This window comes from Hibiscus syriacus, unplaced genomic scaffold (assembly GCF_006381635.1).
Source record: "Hibiscus syriacus cultivar Baekdansim isolate YM2019G1 unplaced genomic scaffold, ASM638163v2 tig00014213_pilon, whole genome shotgun sequence".
In the NCBI taxonomy this organism is placed as follows: Eukaryota; Viridiplantae; Streptophyta; class Magnoliopsida; order Malvales; family Malvaceae; genus Hibiscus; species Hibiscus syriacus.
Window position 1 is genome coordinate 379,799 of NW_024062320.1, and position 20,913 is coordinate 400,711.

At 32.9% G+C, this 20,913-nt stretch overlaps 1 long non-coding RNA gene across 1 annotated transcript; it reads right to left on the reverse strand.

The window, feature by feature from the left end:
* Positions 1-20,096: 20,096 nt before the first annotated feature.
* On the reverse strand, positions 20,097-20,913 carry LOC120206996. The gene is made up of 3 exons (XR_005524165.1): positions 20,889-20,913; positions 20,744-20,813; positions 20,097-20,126 (listed from the first exon to the last, which is right to left on the reverse strand). It is a non-coding gene; the product is annotated as an uncharacterized LOC120206996 (long non-coding RNA).

Here is a 20,913-nt window from a genome sequence, read left to right on the forward strand (position 1 = left end):
ATAATAAAAAATATTTTTATTCAATAAAAATAATGACTTAATTGAAAAAAATTATATATAGAGGGGTATTATTATAATTATTCCTAAATATATAAGGTAAAATTATATTTTTTTCGGGTCAGAACCGTCGGGTCCGAGTTGAGTGGTCATCTCTAATCCCAATCAAAATATATTAATAAGTTACCAAAAGATTGATGAGGGTAGTATGGTCAAATTTCACATTCTCTCCAACAAGGGAATTGAATTCCATATAGAATGGATGGAATTCACTTTCCCTCATTTGATGGAAAGTTTAAGTCATGAGGGATTCCAATTCCCTTGGAAAACTTGAACCAAACATGGGAAAGTGGTGGAATTGGATTCCAATTCCCCCTAATTCCAAGGGATTCATGCGAACCAAACGCCACCTAGGTCTATAAGGAATTACCAGCTTGATCAGAGCTGAACCTCCATACTCAGGCCTACCCAGATAGTGTCCCAATAAAATAGTTTAAGTAGTAACCAGTAGATTCCATGATTCATAAATCAAGAAGGATTATATTTTCCAGTGAAAATAGATAACCAGAGAGCACATATCAGGTAGCCATAGTTCATAACCAGTAAACCAATACATCATCAAATCAGAATATCAAACAGTTAAAAGATACAGTAAAATAGTAACTTCAGTAAATCACATTTCAGGCCACATAAAATAATCATATAGCACATAGGGAACACACTAGATGATCCATTTATTTTTTCGGAGGTACTTAGTATTTATTAGGTAGGGAGCCATGAAATTTCTTAAAGCTGGTTGAATTTCAGAACGAGGTCCATATAATAAAGGAGTTTGCTAGCTAACAGATTCATTAGTCATTCGGGAAGTTATTTATCAAGATCATAGTATCCAAATATTTTTAGAGGAACTAAGTAATCAGGAAGATATTCGGAATCTTTTACATCAGAGTTACTTGAGATTTTATATATGACATGAGTGATTCTATTATTCAGGAAATCAGAGGTATTTTGGACATTTTGGTTTTTTTGAAGAATTCTTAGTAATTTAACCCAATGAGAATGAAACAACAATTTATATTATTTAGGATTTAAATTGAATTATTAGGATTTGAGTCTAATTAAACTATCCAATCCCAACACGTGATACTTGCCAATTATTCAGATCGAGGTTCTTCACCATTATTCACTTCTTAATATTGATTGCTCTAGTTAAATTGACAACCTTCAGAATCATCGTTGAATGGATCTTAGGGAGATGAATAGGTAGTTTAGTGGTATTTATTTCATTTCTATATTACAACGATATCAAGAAATGTTGATGTGCTTGATTTGGGGTTCCTAACCCTTATGGACGGTACAACATATAAGTTCATCAATACTTCCAAACTTATCCAAGTCATCCACTTAATTCTAGGTCATAGAGGGTACTTAAGGCATTTATGTTTATCTCGATCATTTCAGAGTTTCCAAAGTAATTCGATCGTTTTAACGATTCAGATACGTATAGTACTTCCATTTAGTTCAACTTTGTCATATAATATAGTCATTTTGAGGTAATTTCGACCTGTAAAATACTTTTAGTAGTTTAGCGTCCGGGTGTTTGCTTAGGAAGTAGAAATTCTAGGTCATTTTTTATTCCAAGCTAATTTATTCATATCAAAGCTTAAGGGTATTCAGTCATTCCAGAGCTTGAAAATACTTTGGGTCATTTTACACTTTAGGTGTATTTTAGTCATTTCCTTCAATCCACTATTTCCATTTAATTCAATTTTCTGAATAATTCAAACATAAATAGTACTTCCATTGTTTTATCCTTTAGGTATTTACAGATAAATTAATAATTCTAAGTCTTATACCTTTTCGGACGTTAAGATCTGATTATCAGTGACTTCCAAATAGATCAAGAATTTAACAGGTGTGTTGAACTATATTTTGATATAACAATTTATGGCAAAAAGGTTTTTCGACTTGAATTGAATTTATTCAAAGTTTTAAAAAATAATTCAAAGTCCATTTAACTTGGAATTGAGCACAAAATATTTTTCTGGACAAGAAGTAGTGATATTGTTCTTACAGTATCGATACCTCATGAACAGTACCGATATTGTTCATATGGTACCGATACCAAAGGTAATGTAAGTATCGACATTCATTAGGTAGTATCGATACTACCAATATTGCTCAAATTCCATAATACAAAAATGGTACTGATACCCAATGGGGTACCGATACTAGTTTACATAGTAGTATCGATACCATAGGCTTAGTATCAATACCATAAGGCCCAACGACTAGTAACAGCTAGTTTTATTTAAAAATAAAAAAGGAAGTACTGATACTCCATGTAGGAGTAGTAACGACTAGTTTTATTTAAAAATAACAAAGGCAGTATCGATACTCCGTGTAGGAGTACCCTCTGTATTGGCATTTTTATTTTGCAAAGAAAACATCCCCAACAGATCCAAATCACTCCCAACAGCTAAAAACAACCACAAACTTCCAACATATAAATACAAGTTCAAGACACATGAAGAAGGGTTAGAAAACCTATCCAAGCAATCAAACACAAGAGAAGATTTTGTTCTTGTGAGCTTTAATTTGTAAACACCCTACCTTTAAGAGGTTTTATTGTTTACTTCTTTTTACCTTTTGTAAAAGGGATTGGTTCTAGTTTAGCCATGTGAAAAACTAGGGAGTGTAAAGGTTATCTATTGATCCTTGAAAAAGAGAAAGAACAAATTAGTGAATTTTTTTAGAAAATCCTTGGTGAGGAGCTAAGGTAGTGGAGTATACTTAGTTGAGAAGTCGAACCATTATATAGCACTGTGCAAAACTTTCTATCTTTTATTTCTCCTTACTCCCTAAACAATTTTTGCCAATTCACCCCGTTGTGCAATTTTTAAATTGTTAAATTGAGCCTCTTTGATCCTGACATTTGGTATCATAGCTTGACTCATAAGAAGGTTTAACCACCTTGAGACGATCCTAGAAGAAGCTCTACCGATTCATGATGTAAACGACAAAAAGGTGGTTTCAACTTCTGGTGCTTATTATATGGAAGATTCTCAACCGGTCAACAAGTCAGCCTACTTCAATGGAGCAAATTATGTGTATTGGAAGAATAGGGTAATGCTATTCATTCAAGTAAATGATCTAGGAGCTTGGAACTCAATAATGAAGGGTTACTCCACTCCACCCGGTGAGATGGATGATTGGAGTGATGGAGAGAAGAAGAAGTTCCATCTCAATGCTAAGGCTATGCACATCCTCTTTTGTGCATTAGGCCCAGATGAATATGGAAGAGTCTCATCTTGTTCCAATGCCAAGGAAATATGGGATAAGCTCCAAGTCACTCATGAAGGAACTGATGAAGTGAGGGAAACCAAGATAAGTCTTCTCAACCATAGCTACAAGAATTTCAAGATGAAACCCAATGAAGACATCAAAGATATGACAAATAGATTTTTTGTAATTGTCAACGGTCTAAATGGATTTGGAGAAGTAATCCCTAATGAGAAGCTTGTGGAGAAGATGGTCTACTCTCTTATAAAGTATTGAAAATCAAAGAAGACAACGATTATCGAAGCTAAAAACCTAAAGTCTTTCACTCTCAACGAGCTGATTGGTTCTCTTCTCACTCATGAGTTGATGGTGAATGAAGAGGAAAAATATGAAGAGAGGTAAAACAAGAAAAATGAGGTAGGCATTGCCTTCAAGTCCACCAATGAGAGCTATCAAGATTCGAATGAAGAGGTGGATGAAGACGATAATGAATAAGAAGAGATGGCCAAGCTCTTTAAAAAGTAAGAGATTCATGACTTCCAAGGAAGTGAAGCATGAATCGAGCAAGAAGAAGAGTCCCCCGGTTTGCTTCAATTGTCAAAAATAGGGCATGACAAGTATGAATGTCATCTCCTAAAGAAGAAGGGATCAAGCAAGAAAAAGGCATTTTTCATAGCTTGGAGTGATGAAGATGACTCCAATGATGAAGATGAAGTATCCAACCTATGCCTCATGGCCATCGAAGAAGATTCAATGATATCTTCTAACTCAAACGAATTAAATTCAGATTCTTTTGATGAGTTACAAGATGCTTATAATGAGTTGTATTTTGAATTTGAGACCATGAATTCCAAATATAAGAAATTAATTTCAAAGCTTAAATTTGAAATGATTTGGTTTTGAAAGAAAAAGTTGATTTTGAACATCAAAATGAAATTTTGAAAAATGATTTAGAGCTTTCAAAAGTCAAAATCAATTATTTAGAAAAAAAAATTTTGATTTGAAAGTTAAGCTTGAGAGCTTAACAAAATAAAAAGAATTAATTTCTAAAAACAACTCATTATGTTTAAAAATGGCAAAATGCTCACATTTTATTTTCATGGTCATTTGGAACATACTTGTCCTTTAAAGAAAGGGAAACGTTTTAAAATTAGAGTGGGTTCCCAAGGGAACAAGGGGCATTGAAACTAACGTCCAATGATCCAAAGCAATTTGGATACCAAAATCCACTTGAATGTCTCATGTAGGTGTGTGGGAGCAATGGTGATGAAAATGAAGATGTTCAAATGCGCTAGCCACACTTGGAAAAGGAATGTGTAACCTCTAAGCTTAAAGCTTTTTAATTTTGCATAATTGGTTACTCATTTAGTTTATGCATGCATGATTTTTAAACTTAAATGATTTTGTGTTGATTTTCTATCTCATGTATGTTAAAAAGGTGTAATGATGAACACTTTAAAGATTTAATACTTTCATAATTTTTGTTCATCATAATGAATTTTGGTCAAATTCGATTTTACATGCAAATGATATCTCTCTAACAATTGATATCAATTTTAAAAATGCTTTGATTTTACAAATTTTAAATTTTTTACCTTAATTTTAAATATTTATGCAAGTGATTTATTGTAAATGACATCTCTCTAACAATTGATATGTATTTTTCAAATGCATAACATTTTTGGAAAGTTGTATGCATATGGACTTATCTTCAACAATGGATAGTGCATAAAGTATTTTAGACTTGATATATTGAATTTCACGCGCTACTAACATTTTTGTTATTCTTTGTTGAAATTCAATTTTATTTAAGTTTCAAGATCTTAAAGTAAATTTTTGTTTGAAATGCATTTTTTGAGGGGGAGCTTTTGATTTTTCAAATATTTTTAATGTCAAGGTTATCACTTACTTCCAATGTTATTTTAGAACTTTAAAGTTGAATTATTTTTATAAAAAAGGGGAGAAGTATGGTTTGAAAATGTTTGAAAAATTCACTTTTTTAATAAAAAGGGGGAGCTAAACATTTCATTAAATATTTTATTAAGGGGGAGTTTTGTCAAAAACAATTTTTCAAATGTTTTGTTATATCAAAAAGGGAGGGATTGTTGAACTATATTTTGATATAACAATTTATGGCAAAAAGGTTTTTGGACTTGAATTGAATTTATTCAAAGTTTTCAAAAATAATTCAAAGTTCATTTAACTTGGAATTGATCACAAAATGTTTTTCTGGACAATAAGTACCGATACTGTTCTTACATTATCGATACCTCATGAACAATACCGATATTATTCATATGGTACAGATACCAAAGGTAAAGGAAGTATCGATACTCACTAAGTAGTATCGATACTACCAGCATTGCTCAAATTCCAGAATACAAAAATGATATCGATACCCAATGGGTACCGATACTACTTTACATAGTAGTACCGATACCATAGGCTTAGTATTGATACCGTCAGGCCCAAAGGCTAGTAACAGCTAGTTTTATTTAAAAATAACAAAGGTAGTACCGATACTCCTTGTAGGAGTATCAATACCCTCTGTATTGGGCAGTTTTTTTTTGCAGAGAAAATAACACCAACGCCTCCAAATCACTCCCAACGGCTAGAAATGGCCACAAACTTATTCCAACATATAAATACAAGTTCAAGACACTTGAAGAAGGGTTAAAACACCTATCCAAGCAATCAAACACAAGAGAATATTTTTTTTATTCTTATTTTTCCATTCTCTTGTAAATATTTTGTTCTTGTGAGCTTTAATTTGCAAACACCATACCTTTAAGAGGTTTTATTGTTTACTTATTTTTTCCTTTTGTAAAAGGGGATTGGTTCTAGTTTAGCCAAGTGAAAAACTAGGGAGTGTAAAGGTTATCTCTTGATCCTTGAAAAAGAAAGAACAAATTAGTGAATTTGTTAGAAAATCCATGGTGAGGAACTAAGGTAGTGCAGTAGACTTAGTTGAGAAGTCGAACCACTATAAATCTGTCATACCCTAATTTAGGGGCTAAGTTTTAGAAATTATAAAGTATTGAATTAAAATGGTACTTTGGAAGAAATTGAGGATTAAAGTGTAAAATCGCAAAATTGGTATACCATTTTCAAAAGTTACAGGAAATTCAGGGACCTAGTCCTGAATTTGCCCATTTTTTGGATGTTGAAAAATAAAATCCCCTTCCCCCGTGCAATCTGGTTTTCTCTAGAAGCTTACCCAAATTTTCCCAAATTCCCAACCCCATCGGTTCATCTTTGTAGCTTTGATTCTCTATCGTCTGGCCACCATTCGTTGATATGAAACCACCAATAGACTCATCATCGAACGGTGAACAAAACCATACCTTTATTCAGCCGTGAATCGACGTCGTTCGTCATAAAACTCAACCGAAAGCTTCGTCAGTTTTAACTCGTTCGCCTTTGGTTTTTCGTCGATTCTGGTTGATCCAGCCACCCGTTCATTATACCTCCTACACCATCATACTCACCATCACCCTACGCTCAAAACCGACCGAAATTGTCTCGTCGTTGTTACTATGTTGTCATCACTCACCAGCCTCCTTCGAATAAGTTGGTACGTTTTAAAATTCTAAAATCCGTTATGTTTTGATAAAAATAACACTAGCACGAGACTCCTAAGGTATCGATCTATAAATCTAGAAAATTTCACACTGAACTGACGATCGGAGCCGCCACACACGCCGCCCCTGAGAGTGGGTGTCATCTATCATCCAGAGGAGCCGTTTGAGCCAAGCCAAACCGCCTAGACCGAGCCGTTAACTGTTGACCGCCTTTGACCATTGACCGTCGTTGACCGTTGATCGTCGTTGACCGTTGACTTTGACCAAAAAGTCAAAATTTTTGAAAAGTCATATTTTATGTTTTTAATGTCATGAGTATGATTTTGAAGTCCGTTTCGCCAAATTCAAACTAGATAAGTTGTTTTTCACTGATTAATCACCTGATTCGATCTATTTTTTGCAATTAAGCTCCGTTTTTATGAAATTTATGTTTTTATGTATTTGAGGAATTATTGGAAGTTGAATCAAAGATCGAGGGCGCTCGAATGGAATTTAAATGGTCGATCAGTATGGCACAAAAATCGAGGTAATACTTTACTACCTTTTGTATATTTTTCAGAACACATGAATAGATGATAATTGCTTGATTGGAATAATTGGTCCGTTAGAGTAGTTAACTATCTTTGGACTCAAATAGAAATTAGATTAAGGACGTAACACTGTATAAGACTCTTATGGCTCGAAAAGGAAATTGGTATACTGATCAGAAACAAATCTTAGTTCAATGAATAAATTAGTAAATCAATCAATCTCGGAATGCATAATTTCTAATTAATCTCATTAAGGATTAAATGTAGGAAAATTTTGGATATGAAATTACCGAAAAGAGCACCATGGGTAAATTACAAAAATGTCCTTGTACTAAAAAAAGTCCAAGACTTCCCCTAGTGGTGAAATTAACCCCAGTGAACAAATGAGCGTAATACTCTGAACTGTAATGGAAATTGAATACTTTCAAGATTAATTTACCCGCAGTAATGCCATTGACAGAATTGAATAAAATTACGATAATACCGTCAGCTCTGAAATGAACTAGTAACCTCAATGATTGAGGTTTAAGTAAGTGATTTGGATAAGTCTGGAAACTCTGATGAATTTATATGGTGTACTACACTTATGGGTTATGAACCACAAATCAAGTATGTCAGCATTTCTTGATATCGTTGAAACGTAGAAATAAAATAAAGACCATTGGAATATCTGTTCGTTTTCTCAAGTTACATTCAGTTATGATTATGAAGGTGATCAATGGACAAGAATTGTTGGTACTAAAGAGTGAATACCCTGGAAAGGTAATGAATGAATCGGTTGACATGTATTAGTTTTGGGAGTTGTTCAGCTTGAGTTACTTCGATAATCCGATAGATCGATACAAATCGTAAATGTTTATGCTTTTCCTAAATAATAGAATCACTCTGTTCATATCTGAAAACACAAGTAACTCAGATGCAAAGGACTCTGAATACCCTTCTGATTACTTAGTGCCTCCAAAAAATGTTCGAATACAATATGATCCTGATAAGTCACGTTCTGAATAACTGATGATCCCATCAGATAATGACCTCTTACGATAGTGATTCTAACTTCCGGTATTCTATCGGTATATTAAAGATCCATGTTTCTATGTCCGATAAGATTATCCAGTAACTCTAAACCATATATATAACCTCTAGTGTGTTCCCTAATCATATGAATGTTTTATCTGAATTTTTTTCTGATTTCTGCTCTGAAGTCTGTTACGATTTCTTCTTTTAATTCTATTATGATTTCTGATATCTCCGTTTACTGACGAAAATACTTTATTCGGGGCACTCTGGGATCTGGTATGAAGACTCTAATAGGTTCAGGCACTGCGGTTAATTCCTTTTATAGGTTATGCACCGACTGGTAATTCCTTATGGACCTAAGGTGACCCTTGGGTAGGCTCTGCGGCCCAGAGATTTTCTTGGGTAAGCCTTTGTGGCCCCGAGAATTATCTTAGGTAGGAGCTCAGGCCCCAAGGTACTCCCTTAGGTTGTGCAATTCTGAGGAACTGCATATGGCGTTCGGTTGGAGGAAAATTCAGAGTTTGTAAATTAAAAACTCTTATGATGTTTTAATGACAGTTATCTGTACTGATTTTTAAAAAACATAATTGTTTTAAATGTTTTACTGGAACACACTAAAAAACCTATCCTGATCTCCAAACTTGGTCATCAAAATATTTCCATCTGAACTGAAATCATATTGTCTGTTACTACCTGAGTTATCAGTTGGACCTCAACACAACATAACAATTTATGGATGTCTGAACTAATAAGGAAATATGTGATTATTTGTTATATGTATGTCCTGTAGCATCATCTGGTAATTTGGTATTACTGAGCTTTTCAAAGCTCACTCTGTTACTCACCCTTTTCAGGTTAAAAGGATTAAACCAGTACAACTATCGAAATCAGTAAGGAAGTTCTTCCAGCGTTGTTTGCAAAGTATGGTACATGTTATTAGGGGGTATGTAGATTGTATTTTATTTTATATCTGAGTCTGAAAACATGTTTTATTTCTGAATACTGATAAATAATTTTATGATTTTACATGTTTAAATAAAATTGTAATTGTTTTCAAGATTTTTACGGTGGGCTGCTCTGGTGGCCCTAATGTGACACCCGGATCAGATCGGGTCACCCACATCGGTCTGGGGGTGTTACAAAATCGTTGTGCAAAACTTTCTATCTTTTATTTCTCCTTACTCCCTAAACAATTTTTTCCAATTCACTCCCTTATGCAATTTTTCGGTTGTTAAATTGAGCCTCTTCGATCCTAACAAGGTGAATCATCAGTTTATCGGATTTAAATACGAATTCTCAGAGTACTTCCACTATCAGGGTTAGTCCGGACCATTTTTACCTCATAGGGGTAATTTCATAATTTCTTAAATAGGTGATTACGATATTAAAACTTTTAATGAAAATAATTAGAATTTAAAGATTCTAAGGTTGACTACTTTATCGGTTAATCACTGAACTTGAAATAATTTCTTATCAATCTTCTAGTGTCTTATAAGTGTAATATAAGTCTTGTTCATTTTATTTACTTTTCATCACATTTGGATCGAGTTTAGAAATATATTAATTACACACATGTATCCAAACATATTTGTCTATCCATTAACTAATGCTAACATGTTTAATAAAGCATACATAAGGTAGGAATATATTACTTCGATTTTTGAGCCATAATAGTTAACCAATTTAACACCATGTGATCGCCCTCGAACTTTAATTTCACTTCCCATAATGTCATGGATACATGGCAAAACTAATTACATTAAAAACGAAAAATTTGTATTAAATCAGGAGATAAAATGCCGAAAAATAGCTTACCAATATTGAATTTGGTGAAACAGACTACGGATTTGGGCCCAGGACTTTGAAAAACATAAAATATGACTTTTCAAAAATTTTAACTTTTTGGTCAAAGTCGACACACAGGTCAATGGTCAACAGATCAGACCGGGTAGGCTTATTTCTATGTACGATAAGATTATCCAGTACCTCTGAACCATATATGAAACCTCTAGTGTGTTCCCTAATCATATGAATGTTTTATCTGATTTTTTTTTTCTGATTTCTGCTCTGAATTCTATTATGATTTCTTCTTTTAATTCTATTCTGATTTTTGATATCTCCGTTTACTGACGAAAATAATTTATTCGGGGCACTCTGGATCTGGTATGAAGACTCTGGCAGGTTCAGGCACTACGGTTAATTCCTTTTATTGGTTATGCACCGACTGGTAATTCCTTATGGACCTAAGGCGACCCTTGGGTAGGCTCTGCGGCCCTGAGATTTTTCTTGGGTAAGCCTTTGTGGCCCCGAGAATTATCTTAGGTAGGCTCTCATGCCCCAAGGTACTCCCTTAGGTTGTACAGTTCTGGGGAACTGCATATGGCGTTCGGTTGGAGGACAATTCAGAGTTTGTAAATTAAAAACTCCTATGATGTTTTAATGACAATGATCTGTACTGATTTTTAAAAAACATAATTGTTTTAAATGTTTTACTGGAACACAATAAATAACCTATCCTGATCTCCTGAACTCGGTCATCTAAAATATTTCCATCTGAACTGAAAGCATATTGTCTGTTACTACCTGAGATATCAGTGAAACCTCAACACAACATAACAATCTATGGATGTCTGAACCAATATGGAAACATGTCATTATTTTTTATATGTATGTCATGTAGCATCATCTGGTAGTTTGGTATTATTGAGCATTTCAAAGCTCACTGTGTTACTCACCCTTTTCAGGTTAAAAGGATTGAACCAGTACAACTATCGATATCAGTAAGGAAGTTCTTCCAGCGTTGTTTGCAGAGTATGGTACATGTTATTAGGGGGCATGTAGATTGTATTTTATTTTATATCTGAGTCTGAAAACATGTTTTATTTCTGAATACTGATAAATAATTTTATAATTTTACATGTTTAAATAAAATTGTAATTTTTTCCAAGATTTTTACGGTGGGTTGCTCTGGTGGCCCTAATGTGACACCCTGATCAAATCGGGTCACCCGCATCGGTCTGGGGGTGTTACAAAATCGTTGTACAAAACTTTCTATCTTTTATTTCTCCTTACTCCTTAAACCATTTTTGCTAATTCACTCCCTTGTGCAATTTTTCGGTTGTTAAATTGAGCCTCTTCGATCCTAACAAGGTGAATCATCAGTTTATCGGATTTAAATACGAATTCTCAGAGTAATTCCACTATCAGGGTTAGTCCGGACCATTTTTACCTCATAGGGGTAATTTCATAATTTCTTAAATAGGTGATTACGATGTTAAAACTTTTAATGAAAATAATTAGAATTTAAAGATTCTAAGGTTGACTACTTTATCGGTTAATCAATGAACTTGAAATAATTTCTTATCAATCTTCTAGTGTCTTATAAGTGTAATATGAGTCTTGTTCATTTTAATTACTTTTCATCGCATTTGGATCGAGTTTAGAAATATATTAATTACACACATGTATCCAAACTTATTTGTCTATCCATTAACTAATACCAACATGTTCCATAAAGCATACATATGGTAGGAATATATTACTTCGATTTTTGAGCCATAATAGTTAACCAATTTAACTCCATTTGATCGCCCTCGAACTTTAATTCCACTTCCTATAATGTCATGGATACATGGCAAAACTAATTACATTAAAAACGGAAAATTTGTATTGAATCGGGAGATAAAATGCCGAAAAATATCTTACCAATATTGAATTTGGTGAAACGGACTACGATTCTGGCTCAGGACGTCGAAAAACATAAAATATGACTTTTCAAAAATTTGACTTTTTGGTCAAAGTCAACGGTCAAACTGGTCAAAGTCGACACATATGTCAAAGGTCAACAGATCAGACCGGGTAGGGTTGACTCAGGTTGGTTCAAGTTGACTCGATTCAATTCTAGGATTCTAACTTCTGGTATTCTATCGGTATATTAAAGATCCCTATTTCTATGTCCGATAAGATTATCCAATACCTCTGAACCATATATGTAACCTCTAGTGTGTTCCTTAATCATATGAATGTTTTATCTGAATTTTTTTTTTCTGATTTATGCTCTAAATTATGTTATGATTTCTTCTTTTAATTCTATTCTGATTTCTGATATCTCTGTTTACTGGCGAAAATATTTTATTCGGGGCACTCTGGGATCTGGTATGAAGACTCTAGTAGGTTCGGGCACTACGGTTAATTCCTTTTATAGGTTATGCACCGACTGGTATTTCCTTTTGGACCTAAGGCGACCCTTGGGTAGGCTCTACGGCCCTAATATTTTTCTTGGGTAAGCCTTTGTGGCCCCGAGAATTATCTTAGGTAGGCTCTCAGGCCCCAAGGTACTCCCTTAGGTTGTGCAGTTCTGGTGAACTGCATATGGAGTTCGGTTGGAGGACAATTCGGAGTTTGTAAATTAAAAACTCCTATGATGTTTTAATGATAGTGATCTGTACTGATTTTTAAAAAACATAATTGTTTTAAATGTTTTACTGGAACACACTAAATAACCTATCCTGATCACCTGAACTCGGTCATCCAAAATATTTCCATCTGAACTGAAAGCATATTGTATGTTACTACCTGAGATATCAGTGGGACCTCAACACAACATAACAATCTATGGATGTCTGAACCAATAAGGAAACATGTGATTATTTGTTATCTGTATGTCCTGTAGCATCATCTGGTAGTTTGGTATTACTGAGCTTTTCAAAGATCACTCTGTTACTCACCCTTTTCAGGTTAAAAGGATTGAACCAGTACAACTATCGACATCAGTAAGGAAGTTCTTCCAGCGTTGTTTGCAGAGTATGGTACATGTTATTAGAGGGCATGTAGATTGTATTGTATTTTATATCTGAGTCTGAAAACATGTTTTATTTCTGAATACTGATAAATAATTTTATGATTTTACATGTTTAAATAAAATTGTAATTTTTTCCAAGATTTTTACGGTGGGTTGCTCTGGTGGCCCTAATGTGACACTCGGATCAAATCGGGTCACCCGCATCGGTCTGGGGGTGTTACAAAATCGCTGTACAAAACTTTCTATCTTTTATTTCTCCTTAATCCCTAAACAATTTTTGCCAATTCAATCCCTTGTGCAATTTTTCGGTTGTTAAATTGAGCCTCTTCGATCCTAACAAGGTGAATCATCAGTTTATCGGATTTAAATACGAATTCTCAGAGTACTTCCACTATCAGGGTTAGTCCGGACCATTTTTACCTCATAGGGGGTAATTTTATAATTTCTTAAATAGGTGATTACAATATTAAAACTTTTAATGAAAATAATTAGAATTTAAAGATTCTAAGGTTGACTACTTTATCGGTTAATCACTGAACTTGAAATAATTTCTTATCAATCTTCTAGTGTCTTATAAGTGTAATATGAGTCTTGTTCATTTTAATTACTTTTCATCGCATTTGGATCGAGTTTAGAAATATATTAATTACACACATGTATCCAAACATATTTGTCTATCCATTAACTAATGCCAACATGTTCCATAAAGCATACATATGGTAGGAATATATTACTTCAATTTTTGAGCCATAATAGTTAACCAATTTAACTCCATTTGATCGCCCTCGAACTTTAATTCCACTTCCTATAATGTCATGGATACATGGCAAAACTAATTACATTAAAAACGGAAAATTTGTATTGAATCGGGAGATAAAATGCCGAAAAATAGCTTACCAATATTGAATTTGGTGAAACAGACTACAGATTCGGGCTCAGGAAGTCGAAAAACATAAAAATATGACTTTTCAAAAATTTTGACTTTTTGGTCAAAGTCAACGGTCAAACTGGTCAAAGTCGACACACAGGTCAATGGTCAACAGATCAGACCGGGTAGGGTTGACTCAGGTCGGTTCAGGTTGACTCGATTCGGTTCTAGGATGTTTTAAGGATGGGAAGGAGCCTCACGCGCATGCGGCAACTTGTGGCAATGACGACGGGGTGGGGGATGGCGATCAAGTACTCCACGATTAACAAACATCAAATCAAAGCAACAACAAGGCTCAATTTCAGTTAAAACCACCTGAAACAAAAGAAAAAGGGCTGAAACACTTACCCACGTCGATGACGAGGAAAACCACGATGACACCCGACCCACCAGTCGGTTTTAAGCGACGGAGTGGGAGTGCGGAGGTGGCGACGGTGTAGCCAACCGATAGCTAGGACAGCCAGAATCGAGATAAAAAGTGACGGTAGCGCAATGTTTCCTCCCTCGGTTTGCGACAATCGGAGATCGGTTGGGGCGATCTACTAGTCGGGGTTGAGTCGTCAAAGGATGCTGAAGCTAATGACGACAATGATGCACGCTTCTGTCAGTCGGTGGTGACTGAACGGTGACGGAGTGATTTTGTTTTGGGTTTGGGATTTCACGAAGGAAAGAGGGGTTTTTGGTTCAACATCGGGGGATTTGAAAAGGGGTTATCACCCGACCCAAATTATTATAAATTATATTTATTAATTAAAACACTAATAGTAGCTTAACCTATTGCTAGGGCATGGGCACCCATGACCCAATGGTCATGTGTTCAAGCCCCCTCAACCACCAAATTATTTTTATATATGCTAGAAATTATTTTTGTTACCTTATATTTTAAATTTTGATGTATATACTATTATATGTATTTATAATGAGTTCTTTTGTATAAAATCTTGATATTATATATTATGAATATGTATTTATTATGAGTTCTTTTTTGTATAGAATCTTGATATTATATATTATAAATATTTTATATATTAAATATTTAGATATACTTTTATTATTTTATGTATATACTTTGTAAAATGAGGCAATATTTTTTTTTTTTTGAAGAGAACATATGGAATCGCCTTCGAAATAATTGAAGTGTGATTCTAAAGGTTGTTCGCACTAACGGATATCCTTCATTGTACTCAAATAAATTTTAATAATTTTTTATTTTTTTATTTTTTTATTTTTTATATATATTAAATATTAAATCATGTATTCTGAACAAGGGTGGTCCAGGAAATAACCTCATAAATAGTTGGAGTGTAATTCCGTAAGACTAATGAATGAAAAACATTCTCGTTAACTTTTGAACTGAAGCATAAAATATTACTTTGAACATAACATACATACACATATATATCACTTAATTTTCTTTTTGATTAATGTAAAGTGATTACAATATAACTTAATTTTTTATATTGTATATTTATTTCACTCATTGCATAAATTCCATTTATTCTTGCATTCGTAGCATTTATTAGTCGAGCATTTTTAGGTTATATTAAAATTTAAAGTGACGTTATTTTAATATGAAAATTAACAAAATAGTATTCTAAACAATTGAATAGTGATCTTCGTTTATTTTTTAAAAGTAAAAGGACAATCTTTGTTGTTGGAAGTAATCGAATTTAGGATCTCTAAGGATAACAACTATTTTTTTAACTACTAAGGTTGTTTGGTTCGTTCAAAATGAATTTTAACTTGTATGCCTTTGTATGAGTATTTAGTGTTGCGGAGAAAAATGCATGTTTGGTGCTATTGATATGTTAATAGGAGTTTTATGTGATATTTCATGTTAGGGGTTTAGAAAAAGTTATAGGCCTTTAGAAAGGGTTTTCATGCACCTTTAAATGATTTTTAAAAAAAATTTGGTATAAGTGGTATCGATATCTAGGGGTGTAAATGAACAGAGCGTTCGGTGAACTATTCGTGAACCGTTCGTTTATGTTCGTTTGTTAAGCTAAATAAACGAGTATGACAAAAAAATTTAATTTTATTTAATAAACGAACGAACACAAACATAGGCATGTTTAGTTCGCTTATGTTCACGAACAAGCATTGAGCTCGTTTATCAACTCGTTCATTTATGTTCATGAATAAACTCGTTACTTGGTTCTCCTTTTCTTTTTTTTTCTTTTTTTTACATTTTAAATACTAGTGAAGGTAGAGACTAAATTGAGCAAAAGGTAAATGTTCAAATTTAAACTATGAATTTGATTAGTCAATATGATTATTAATTTAGTCCTTAAGTAAGTGTTTAATGGTTTTTTAGTCAATTGAGAATCTGATTTAGTTCTAATTCGATTATGATTAAGTTTTGATTAGTCAATATGACATCTTCGGCTCGATTTTTGACTAGACCGAGTTAGGGGTGTAAAACATCTATCATAGAAAATCCTTTAAACAAATCTTCTATAACCAACTAATTTAAAGAAACTTTGAACTTCACCAACATTCTCAAGGTTTCTAATCAAGGATTGTATGAATTCTTAGGATCTTCTTTTTTTTTCTTAAGAAAACGTTGTCTGTATTTATTGGAGAACACATACAAAAATACAACCGTAAGGGCATCGTTAAGAAACCTTCTTCTTAGGATCTTCTTGGATCCTTTTAGGATACATGTCTCAAAAACAAAAGTTTGAATAACTAGAATTCATATTTACTAAGTTTAGCGAACAATTACTTATCACGAAGAGTCGTGAGAACTATTAAGAGATGCTTATCACAACCACCCTCGATTTTGCACTGCAAGAGGATATCATCAATGAAATCAACAAGAATTGATCAAAATAAAGTTAGAACATGATTATTAATTCATCAATTCATAAAGACAATTGAATAAACGACATAACTAAGAACTCATAATACACATAGTGAATCTTATATGTAGTTTCAAGATGTTTAACTCTTTTAATTCACTGATGATAACCAGATCGAAGATAAATCTTAAAATTTCGAATAACTCTTCAATTAATTAAACAAATCATCAATTCTTGATAACATATACCTTTGGAGTGACTAAAATTGTCAGATTGAACATAAACCTCTCTAATTATTTATTTTATTCCTTAATGATATGATAAATTATGGTTAATCTATAGTTCATATGACTCATATACTGACGATGTATTAATCCCATATAATATCTACCTTGTCCTAATACAAATAAAAATCATGTAATTTCGACAGGAAATATGATTTGATAAATCATAATTTGCTCATACCAAAATTTATACGATATAAAATAAAAAAACTGAAACATCAAATAAAATCAGATTTTTTTTGTTACTCTCCCGGTTTAAGGCTTCATCTTGACTAATCCGGACTGACCCGTCACCATATGGTTTTGATGAGTGTCTCCCAGCAGGAATTTTCTGTATATACAAGGACTGAACTTGAGACCTTGCTTAAGCGATATCAAGCTGCATGCCACTTAAATCAACCTCTATTGGTCAAAATCAAATCTTTTTCTTTTTGAGTTATAATATAAAATTATTATTTATTCAGGATGTGAAATGAAAATGCTACGAAGAGCGAGAGCTCACGTATCATAACCCTAACTCGTAACAAAGCAACTTATTAATCAAAAGGACGAGCCCCCAACATAGCCGTTAGCAGCCGCAGACACAAAGGCCGGCGGTGCATTTGTTATCAGTGCAGCCATGGCATCTTTCACACAATCTGAGGGTTTTACGCACTGAACAGGTTTTGTTGCTTAATAATATCCCAAACACAGAAGTGGAAGAAGCACCACATTCACACTCACACAGACATTTAATGCAATTACTGCGGTGCATTTCCCACATGTTACCAAACAGTCCGAAATGCATTTGCATTGAGCTTCAGCTTTTCCATTCAATCTACATCATTATTGTTGTCATTAGTTTATATAATGCAAAAACAATTAATCTAGTCTCCATGATAAAGTAACACTTTGTATACAAACAATGGGAAGTAAAAGAGATTGAGAGACTTACATAATCCAATAACTAGAAGAGCTAGCAACAAGGCATCTTGAGGTTAGCAGCTCTTTCCATTTTTGCTTCAATTAGTATGATTATATGATATTTTTACCACTCTATTCAATATATATACTATTTTTTTAAAAATTATTTATGGAAAGTCACATGAATAAGGAAAGGTATACAACCAGAAACAAATTGGAAAATTATTTCCATAGATGGAGATGTATTATGTAAATCTGAATTTTGCAATTGTTGTGATCCTCCTTAATTTTATTTTTAATAGTCGTATATAGAAATTTCATTTTTTTCAATATGAAGTATTATAAGTTTAATTTCATACTTACTAATATCTTATATTACTAACTAATACACGAACCTACATGGTCACACCTTATAATTGAAGCAAAGGAAATCCAAATACAATTGGTATTGTGTTTAGCTATCACATGAACTAAATTAATTATTGATTTTATTTAATCTGACAGCTTAATATTGAACAAGTTTATGTACAAATTTGTTCTACACTCAATGAGAATGAAGCAAAGGAAATCCAAATACAATTGGTATGTGTTTAGCTATCACATGAACTAATTAATTATTGATTTTATTTAATCGGACAGCTTAATATTGAACAAGTTTATGTACAAATTTGTTCTACACTCAATGAGAATGTATTAAAAATAAAATAAATTTGAAAAAACTTAAAAATTTAACGTCAACACTTGTGTTCATTTTTAACGACGGATGACGAATATGAAACCAAAACGTAATGTTAGGTATAATTTAAAGAAATATTGAGTGATCAAAACAGAATAAAGGTAATAGTTGGGTACTGATTGTATAGTTTAGCTAATTGTTATTATCACTTTATTGATTATAATTGATTAACTTTATATATATAGGTTGGAAACAAGTCACCCTGCATATCATTTAATAAAAGAATATTAATTTATGTAATTGACAATAGTCAAATGGTATTAGATGGTTCGATGTCAAATGGGCTTTAGATGGGCACAAACAACTTACCTCAATAGTTAAAAGAATCGTATTATTCTTAAAGTCATAGATTGAGCACCAGAAACTGCAAGAGTAATTAGGCGTTCATTGTCAAATGATAACAATTCCTAAAGGTCATGGGTTCGAACATCAGCAATTACAAAGATAATAGAAATTCATTGTCAAATGGTTTATAGAGTATTTAAAAAAGATTACTTTGAAATTTGTTATTATCACCGGAAACTATTAAGATAAACTATTGTGATGGTTCTATTTATGTTTGATTTGTCTTATTTTAATCATCGGTTTTGAAAAACTTATCCTTTGGTCACTTTTATTTCTAATCTATCTTACTTTGGTCATTGAGTTGTTAACTCCTGTTAGTATGATGACGTGATATGTTATTAAAAATGTTTAAATTTTAACTTCCCCCCTAATTTTAGATAGAAAACTAATTTAATCATAAAATTTTGATAAAATATTAATTTAACCCCTAAACTTTATATAAAATATAAATTTGACCTCTGAATTCAGTCAATTCTCCCGTCGTGAGTCGTTACTCATCACTATCATCACTCACCATTAGTTTTTTGTAACCCCCTAAACCCGACCTATGCATTTTGACTAAGTCTAGTGGATCACATTCATGATTCTTATAGACATTTCCGAAACCGTTATTCAATCAAAGTAAAATCACATTATAAATGATATTTATGAAATTATATTAGATTATACTATAAAAAACCAACTCATAAATATAAACTTAAAAAGTAACAATTTAATTTAAAACATGTCTTAAAATCCAAATTAAGATAAATCGAATATAAATAGTAAAAGAGTACTCCTTATAAAATTCAATACCTTAAAATAAGGCCCATGTTTCGATAGTAAAGTCAACTTGCATGATAAAATCATTACATTCAGATGTACTTCAAGAGATATGTTGATCCTCCAAGTGCTTGATATGGGGTATCTAACCAACAGTATCTAAAAGGGGAAAAACATTTTTGAAAAGTGAGCTAGGCTCAGTCTGTTCCAACAGTACAATAAAATCATAGTAGGTACAGTACACGATTTCATAATATCATCATGAAGTTTAACTTTTGTAACTTGTAGTTTAAAACCCTTTTCCTGTACACCATCCGCAATTCCCCATAACTGTGTCTGTAGGGCTACCTTAAGCACACAACAAAAAGGAAGCCAACCTAAGGATAGGCTTTGGGGCATGTATCCTTAGATCCGTACGGCTTACCCTAAGCACACAACAAAGGAAGCCAACCTAATGGAACGTCTTGGAGCCCAAGAGCCTACCCAAATGTCACATTAGGTCCATAAAGTTTACCAGCTTGATCAAAGTTGTACCTTCGTAAAGCAATCCAACCCAAAATCAGCATTTCAAAAATACAATTTATGCAGTAAGCATAATTTCCATAAATCCATAATCAATGTTATCATATAACAATGAAAACCAATAACCATATATCAGTCATATTCCATAAACCATCATTAGTAAATAGGCGAGTCAATAAAACATTAAACCATAACTTTCATTGTACCATATTTCAAAACATATAAAGCAATCAAGTAGTACATAGGGAACACACCTCGATAATAGGTTCAAATAGTAGATCTAGTGATTGTTGGCCTCGCCACGCTCTACCATAGTTTTTGAACCTAATTCATAATAAAACTATATTACTAATGGGTAATATAATTAATTTCTGAAATCATAAAATTTACGGGTCATACGGGTGAATACTGGCACGTGGTTTAA